This window comes from Eubalaena glacialis, chromosome 12, assembly GCF_028564815.1.
Source record: "Eubalaena glacialis isolate mEubGla1 chromosome 12, mEubGla1.1.hap2.+ XY, whole genome shotgun sequence".
In the NCBI taxonomy this organism is placed as follows: domain Eukaryota; kingdom Metazoa; phylum Chordata; class Mammalia; order Artiodactyla; family Balaenidae; genus Eubalaena; species Eubalaena glacialis.
Window position 1 is genome coordinate 87443178 of NC_083727.1, and position 8913 is coordinate 87452090.

At 39.2% G+C, this 8913-nt stretch overlaps 1 pseudogene; it reads left to right on the forward strand.

Moving 5' to 3' along the window:
• The first annotated feature begins 8081 nt into the window (after window positions 1-8081).
• LOC133102254 (small ribosomal subunit protein eS7-like) lies at window positions 8082-8665 on the forward strand (annotated as a pseudogene).
• Window positions 8666-8913: the final 248 nt, after the last annotated feature.

Genomic DNA, 8913 nt, shown 5'->3' on the forward strand with positions numbered 1-8913 from the left:
GTAATTGAGAAAGGAATAAGAATCTATAGGAAAGGGAAAATCCCAATAGGAAAAGAAAATATATAGTAAGGACTGAAAAGCAATCACTTAAATAAGCCAGTACAAAGATTAAAGACAAAAAATTGTAAAATCAAAGAACTGTAAAAAGCAGCTATAACCACAAAAGAACAGTTAAAAGATAAATATGAAAATGTAAAATATGACAGCAAAAACACAAAATGTGGAAGAGGGGAGTAAAAAAATGTACATTTTTAGAATGTGTTTGAACTTAAATGACTACCAGTTTTAAACAAGTAGATATAGTATATCAACATATATGAACCCCATGGCAACCACAAATAAAAAACTCACAAAACAGTAAGTTCCCAACATACAAACCTTCAAGCCGTGAACTTTCAAAGATGCAAAGGTGCATTCACATGTCCAATCACATGTTAGTTCACCTGCCTGTTTACCTTGTCATGTGCGTGCATCCTCTACAAGTGGTTGTGCTTTTGTGTACTTTATTGTACAGTACTATATAGAGTACATTAGTACAGTATCTTTTTTTCAAGCTAGATCTGTAAGAGGACGACTTCATTGAACTACTTGCTGTGCAACACAAGGAGCTAATTAATGAAGACCTGATGGAATTGGAGGCCCAGAGAAAGGAAGAAGAGAGACAAGAGGAAGAAGTAGTAACTGAAGAACCGAAGAGAGTCATGACACAGGAAATGGCAAGGGGATTTTCTTTATCTAAGGAGACACTGATAGTTTTTGAGGCACAGGACCCGAATGTAAAACTGTACAACAAGTTTGCAGCAGCCTTTCAGAATGCAATGCAGCATTACCATGTCATCTCTGATAAGATAAACAGGAGCTACTACCCAGACATCACTGGATTGTTTTTTCAAGAGGGTAGATAGAATTGAATCCAGCAAAGAACCAGCACCTGTGCCATCAACGTCAGGCATGAGTGAAATTGCAGCTTGCCCTCCGTCTCCTATTGCTGATGATCCTTCAGCTCTACCATCTCCCACCTCCTCTCCCTCCTCCAGTCAGTAACTCTTCTTGCCTGTTCACTCGATGCCAGCCCCTGTTTGCCAGCTGTTGTACTGGACTACTGTACTTTTCAAGGTACTGTACTGTAAGATTAAAAATGTTTTCTTTACTTTTTGTGTTTGTTTTTTATGTATTATTTGTGTGAAAAGTATTATAAACCTATTTTCAGTACAGTACTATAAAGCCAATTGTGTTATTTGGGTACCTAGGCTAACTCTGTTGGACTTATGAACAAATTGGACTTACATGCTCTTGGAACAGAACTTGTTCATATGTAAGGGACTTACCGTAGATACACAAAAACTAAAAAGAAAGGAACACAAGCATACTACTAAAGGAAATCATCAAACCACAATGGGAGAAACAAACAGAAGAAGAAATGAATCAAGAAGAACTACAAAAACAACTGGAAAACAAGTATTAAAATGGCAATAAGTACATACCTATCAATAATTACTTTAAATGTCAATGGACTAAATGCTCCAATCAAAAGACATAGGGTGGCTTATTGGACAAAAAAAAAAAAAGTAAGACTCTTCTATATGCTTCCTACAAGAGATTCACTTCAGAGCTTAAGACACACATAGCTTGAAAGTGAGAGTATGGAAAAAGATATTTCATGCAAATAAGAAGAAAGTAAGGGTAGAAATACTTATAGCAGATAAAATAGACTTTAAAATAAAAGCTATAACAAAAGACAAAGAAGGGCATTATATAATGACAAAGGGATCAACACAAGAAGATGATTATACTTGTTAACATATATGTATCCAATATAGGAGCACCTAAATATATAAAGCAAATACTGACAGACATGAAGGGAGAAATGGAGAATACAAAATAGCAGGGGACTTTAGCACCACACTGACATCAGTGGACAGATCATTCAGACAGAAAATCAATAAGGCAACAGTGGTCTCAAATGACACATCAGGCTAGTTGGACTTAATAGATATCTACAGCACATTACATCTCAAAACAGCAGAATACATATTCTTTTCAAGTGTACATACAACATTCTCCAGGATAGATCACATACTAAGCCATGAAACTAGTCTAACAAATATAAGAAGATAGAACTTATATCAAGCATTTTTTCCAACCACAACAGTATGAAACTAGAAATCAACTACAGGAAGAAAAATGGTAAAAGCACAAACACTTGGAGACTAAAAAACATGCTATTAAAAATCCAAGGGGTCAAAGAGAAAATTAAAAAATACCTCGAGACAAATGAAAATGGAAAAACAACACTCCAAAATCTATGGAATACAGCAAAAGCAGTTCTAAGAGGGAAGTTTATAGCAATACAGGCTTTCCTCAAGAAACAAGAAAATTCCTAAATAAACAATCTAACCTAACAGCTAAAGGAATTAGAAAAAGAAGAACAAGAAAACCCAAAGTCAGCGGAAGGAAAGAAATGAAGAATAAAGATCAGAGAGGAAATAGAGATCATAAAACAATAGAAAAGATTTTTTAAAAAACCAAGAACTGGTTTTTTTTTAAAGATAAACAGAATTGATAAACCTTTAGCCAGGCTTACCAAGAAGAAAAGAGAGGACCCAAATAAGCAAAATAAGAAATGAAAGAGGAGAATTAACAACTGGTACCATAGAGATACAAAAAAATCATAAGAGAATACTACAAACAGTTATATGCCAACAAATTGAAAAACCTACCAGAAATGGACACATTTCTAGAAATATATAACCTGCCAAGCTTGAATCAGGAAGAAATAGACAGTCTGAACAGACCAAAAACTAATAGTGAAATTGAATTTGTAATAAAAAAATCTCCCAGCAAACAAAAGTCCAGGATCAAATGGCTTCACAGAGGAATTCTACAAAATATAATTCTACAAAACATAGGTGTTAGAAGAACTAAAATACCTATTCTTCTGAAACTATTTCAAAAAACTGAAGAAGATAGAATACTCCCAAATTCATCCTACGAGGCCACCATTACCCTGATACAAAATCCAGACAAAAACACTACAAAAAAGAAAATTACAAGCCAATATCTTGATGAATATAGATGCAAAAATCCTCAAGAAAGTATTAGAAAACCAAATCCAACAATATATAAAAAGGATCATACACCATGATCAAGTTGGATTTATTCCAGAGTCACAAGGATGGTTCAACGTTTGCAAATCAATCAATGTGATACACCACATTAACAAAAGGAAGGCTAAAAATCACATGATCATCTCAATAGATGTAGAAAAAACATGTGACAAAATTCAACATACATTCATGACAAAAACTGTCATCAATGTTGTTATCGAGGGAACATATCTCAACATAATAAAGACCATGTATGACAAATCCACAGCTAACATCATACTCAATGGTGAACGTCTTTCCTCTAAATTCAGGAACAAGAAAAGGATGCCCACTCTCACTACTTCTATTCGACACAGTAGCCTTGAAATCTAAAAGATTATTGAAGATTTAACTCCCCAGATGTGTGTTTACACTTCTAGGGGCAGATGAGACCCAAAGCCATAGGTATATTCCAGGATTCGTAAAGCTAGAAACACTTGTTTTATCTTTCCCAGGAGATATTTATTTACATCTTAAAGGGTAAAACCCAGGGCTCTTCCCCTTCTCTTTCCAAGGAGAATTTGTTTATTGTAGGGACCAAAGGTAACTCTTGTTTCCTTGAAAGATGAGGGGACAGCCATTCATCTCCTATATAAGCTCCAGATTCATATTTTGTGGGTTCCTTTCCTACAGAATGACAACCACCCCCCTACTATGTGTAGGCCTGTCCATTGCCTCTCTTTGCATCATCCCTGAATGGGGAAAATTTGGGGGGGAAAGAACAAATAAGGTAATTTCTGTAAGTAACAATAATCTGTCCCTGTCCCAGTAACTACTTTCAGGATAATGCAATAAATAAAGCTATTAAACATGTATCACCAGGCACTATCTTAAGCGCTTTACATGAATTAACTCATTTATTCCTCATTACAATACTATGAGTTAGGTACTCCTATTTTTCCTATGTTAAGATGGAACGCTGAGACACAGAGATAACAAGTAACTTGCCCAAAGGCTCCTAACTAGTAAATAGCAGAGGCAGGATTTGAATCCAAAGAGTCTAGCTCTAGAACCTGTGCTCTAAATACCATGCCACACTTTCTCTAACCAATAATCTTTCTCATTGACTATTTATGATTCACACTAAACCACAGTATTCACTGTGTCTAGAGATCTCTTATTCAGTCATATCCAACAACTTCCTTTCACAGTTGGAAATAATTTTACAGATGGTCTCCAGCTTATGATAATTCACATTAAGATTTTTCAGCTTTACGAAAGCAATATGCATTCAGTAGAAACTATAGTTTGCATTTTGAATTTTGATCTTTTCCCGGGCTGGCAACATGCAGGACACACCTCTCTTGTGATGCTGGGCCGTGGCAGCGAGCCACAGCTCCCAGTCAGCCATGTGATCACCAGGGTGACAACTCACAACCATTCTGTACCCAGACAACCATTCTGTTTTTCAGTTTCAGTACAGTATTCAATAAATTACATGAGGTATTCAACACTTCATAATAAAAGGATTTGTGTTAGATGATTTTGCCCAACTATTGGGTAATGTAAGTATTCTGAGCACGTTTAAAGTAGGCTGGGCTAAACTAAGATGTACAGTAGGTGAGATGTATTAAATGCACTTTCAACTTACAATATTTTCACCTTACAATGGGTTTATCAGGACATGGCCCCTTTGTAAGTTGAAGATCTGTATAAAGAAATTGTCTTTCTGCCTAGTCTTTGTGGGTCCTGAAAGTATACATGTAGCTGTTTAATGCTTAAAATAAAACACTCTCTCCTCAAGATAATTCTGCCAATTTTGAATGGGCTACATATAGGCCATAAGTATGCATGTGTTGATGGCCACAGGCTAAACTGATGAGTTCATTAGATAGTCCCAATTTCTACTACATTGATTAAGATAAAATTGTCTCTGATATCTGAATAGCTTTCAGTATTTTCTGAACAAAAGTTTTATACTTTCTTCCTCAGCTTCTCCTGGAGAAACCTCTATGTATCTTGTCATGGGACTAGCAGGAAACAGGATAATTGAAGAGAGTTTAATAGAGCATTTATTTACAAAGGAGTAGGTAGTATTGGGAGAAACTCACAAAGGCTGGTGCAGTAACCTAGTGCCAGGAAGAATTAGGAGTTATTGCCACCCCTTGGACTGAAGGGAAAGAGAGGGTTACCAGAACCCCGAGGGAGAGGATGTAGTTGTCACACAGGGCTGCCCTTGGAGTTGTGACCTGTAGGAGAGGAACAAAACCAATAAATGGCAACCCAGCAAAAAGGAAGCTGGAGGGATAAATACCCCAAACCCATTCTCCTCTCATTATCGTAGCTCCACTGGGGCCTCCTGTTAGCCAGACCCAAGCTGAAACCAGATGGGGAGGGAGCCTTTGGTGTAGTTCATAAAAGTCAGCCTCCTAGGACAAAAAGCACAGTGAAGAAGGAAGGAAAGCCAATCATGAGAAAGAAACAGGAAATATCAAGTACATTCTGGAATAAAAGAGACCCACGTGGGGATTCCCAGGTGGTGCAGTGGTTGAGAATCTGCCTGCCAATGCAGGGGACACGGGTTCGAGCCCTGGTCTGGGAGGATCCCACATGCCGCGGAGCAACTGGGCCCGTGAGCCACAATTACTGAGCCTGCGCATCTGGAGCCTGTGCCCCGCAACAAGAGAGGCCGCGACAGTGAGAGGCCCGCGCACCGCGATGAAGAGTGGCCCCCGCTTGCCACAACTAGAGAAAGCCCTCGCACAGAAACGAAGACCCAACACAGCCAAAATAAATAAATAAATTAATTAATTAAAAAAAAAAAAAAAAGAGACTCACGCGAACTCTTCCCTATCTGTTCTTTGCAAAGGAAATTTCTCCTTAAAAAAGCAGTTTCTCATTCATTAGTTACATGTGTTAAAGGGCAAGATGTACACAATTACGGCCTTCTCTGCGATCAGCAGTCACAACAAAGCTACCATGTGCCTTGAGCCATGTGGCAAGGACAGGAAGCCCTGGAGATGCAGGCTGCATCAGAGGACACGCTGTGCAGGTGGAGATCCCGGAAGATAAGTAGGATCACAGGAGCACAGCCCGAGGCCACCAAGGTGGAACAACCAAATGAGATTTATGGAGAAACTAAACTCTGTTCCAGGTAAACCTTACTCAGCCAAGGTGAAGATTAAGATTAAGGCTGAAAGATATAGAAAATTAAAGTTTACTAGGCACAAATTCTGTTATGTGTTATTTCACTTGAAGACACGAACTATGAAACTTTTGTTTAAAAGCTGGCTGTTTTTTCCTATTTTTATAGCATGTCTGATAAAGAAAGTTTGGTGAATAATAATGGTGATAAGTAAATAAACTTACAGCAAGGACTAAATGGACGGGTCTCCCAGCTTCCGCATTCCCCCATCACCTCCACCTGCCACATGCACACAAAGTCTATTTATTATCCATACAACAGAATAAGTGATTCTTTTGCCATATAAGTCAGATCGTGTTACTTTTCTGCTTAAAATTCTCTAGTGCTTCCCCATTTTATTTGCAATACAATACAGACCTTACCAAGTCAAAAAAGCCCTACCAGAATTTTCCAAACCATGCATCATGCTCATTTATGGATCATGAAATAAGGTTCCCCAGAAACCCACAAGTGAGGTCTCCCCTTATTTTCTTCAAGTGCAAAAGTCACATACCCAGAGAGAACTTTTCTGACTACCCCATAGAAAGTAGCCCCATCAACATTTTCACTCTCTTTTTTCTTACCCTATTTTATTTTTCTCCAAGGCTTTTATTATCAAATGAGATATCATGTATTTATTTGTTTGTTTGTTTCATCCCTTTCTTTACTGAAATGTATGCTTCATGAGAACAGGGACTTCACCGTATTCACTACTGTTTCCCCATGCCTAGAACAATGGGGGCTCAAAAATTTGTTGATGATGAATGGATGGATGGAGAGAGGGATGAGGTAATAGGGTGGCCTTGAGGAAATAATATGCTAAGGGGACTCTGGAGCTAACAGATGACCCACTTTCCTTCTGGAAAGACCACCTTGCCTGTCACGTCCCCCTGCTGTACACGCCAAACACACACATATACACACACCTCCCTCACTGCCACCTGCAGGACTCTACCTACTGTTAACAATATCAGGAGAGGTAAGGCTTCAGCCAGGTGGCAGTGGGGAGAAGAGTGTGGAGTGAGTATTTGTGTGATTATCTGCTTTGCCCTGCCTAGATTGAAGGCTTTAAAGGGATGCCGAGAAGCAAGATTGTCTACAGACCCTAGAATCTGGCTTTAAAGGCTATACCAGCTAAAGCCTTCACTGTGGCCAGCAAGAGCCCCCAGCTAGCTCAGATCCTTAGCACCAACCCTCATCTCTTAAATTTTATCAGACTCTCACTTCAGCCTGCCTTACCCACAAATTCAACCTTATTCCAAACATTTTTCCTTCAGAAATCCCATTAATTACTCTGATTAAATATGTGGCAGTTTTAATAATTCAGCAACCAGAAAACAATTAATTTCATAGTATACGCAATATTTTTAAGTCTTAAAAGAGAAAAAACATGTTTATTTCTTAAAGCAACCATATAGAATTGGTTATTAACAAGACATTATGTCAAAGTCAGTTGTTTTCAAAATAAGTGAATTAGTCCACTCCATTTGCAAGTGTGCTGGCCCTTGTGACCAAGGACCCTCTACCCCCAGCTTTTGCTGCCCCTTCACCACAGATTGACCTCCTGGGGATCCCGCCTGTCCTTAAAAGGAAGGAGGCAATGACCACCATTCTCCAGATAGCAAGGCTGAGGATTAATACAGAAAGGCAGATGGAGGGTTGGCCCAGAGCACACTGATTGGAGGCCCAGCAACTCCACAGGGTTTTGAAGAATAAGAAGGCACCCTTAGAAAAATCAAGGACTTCTCTTCCTAAGTCTACTAGTGTCGGCGGCGGCAGCAAATGTTGGCCGCATTGGCAAGGTCCGGGCCATGTTCAGTGCCATCGTGGAGATCGTGAAGCTCAATGGCGAGAAGCCTGAAGAGTTCGAGTCGGGCATCTCCCAGGCCCTCCTAGAGCTGGAGATGAACTGAGACCTCAAGGCCCAGCTGCGGGAGCTGAACATCACGGCCACCAAGAAAATTGAAGGTGGTGGTGGTCAGAAAGCTATCATAATCTTTGTTCCTGTTCCTCAACTGAAATCTTTCCAGAAAATCCAGGTCCGGCTGTGGTGTGTGAGTTGGAGAAGTTCAGCAGGAAGCAAGTTGTCTTTATTGCTCAGAGGAGAATTCTGCCTAAGCCAACTCGAAAAACCCATACAAAAAATAAGCAAAAGTGTCCCAGGAGCCGCACTCTGACAGCCGTGCATGATGCCATCCTGGAGGACTTGTTTTTCCCAAGTGAGATTGTGGCCAAGAGAATCTGCGTGAAGCTGGATGGCAGCCGACTCATAAAGGTTCATTTGGATAAAGCACAGCAGAAAAACGTGGAGCACAAGGTTGAAACATTTTCTGGCGTCTATAACAAGCTCACGGGCAAGGATGTTAATTTTGAATTCCCAGAGTTTCAGTCATAAACAAAAATGACTAAATAAAATATTATTCACAATTTTTAAAAAAGCAAGGACTTATTCATTCATTCATTCATTCAACAAATATTTATTTGCCAAATATCAGCAGTCTAACACATACCAGTTATAGTTCTAAGCACTGGGGTAAAATGATGAGCAAGATAGACCAGGTGTCTACCTTCATGGAGCTTATGTTCTAGTGGGAGGGAAAGGAAAATAAATAGGAAACCAAAAAGTAAGTAAGCCAATAACCA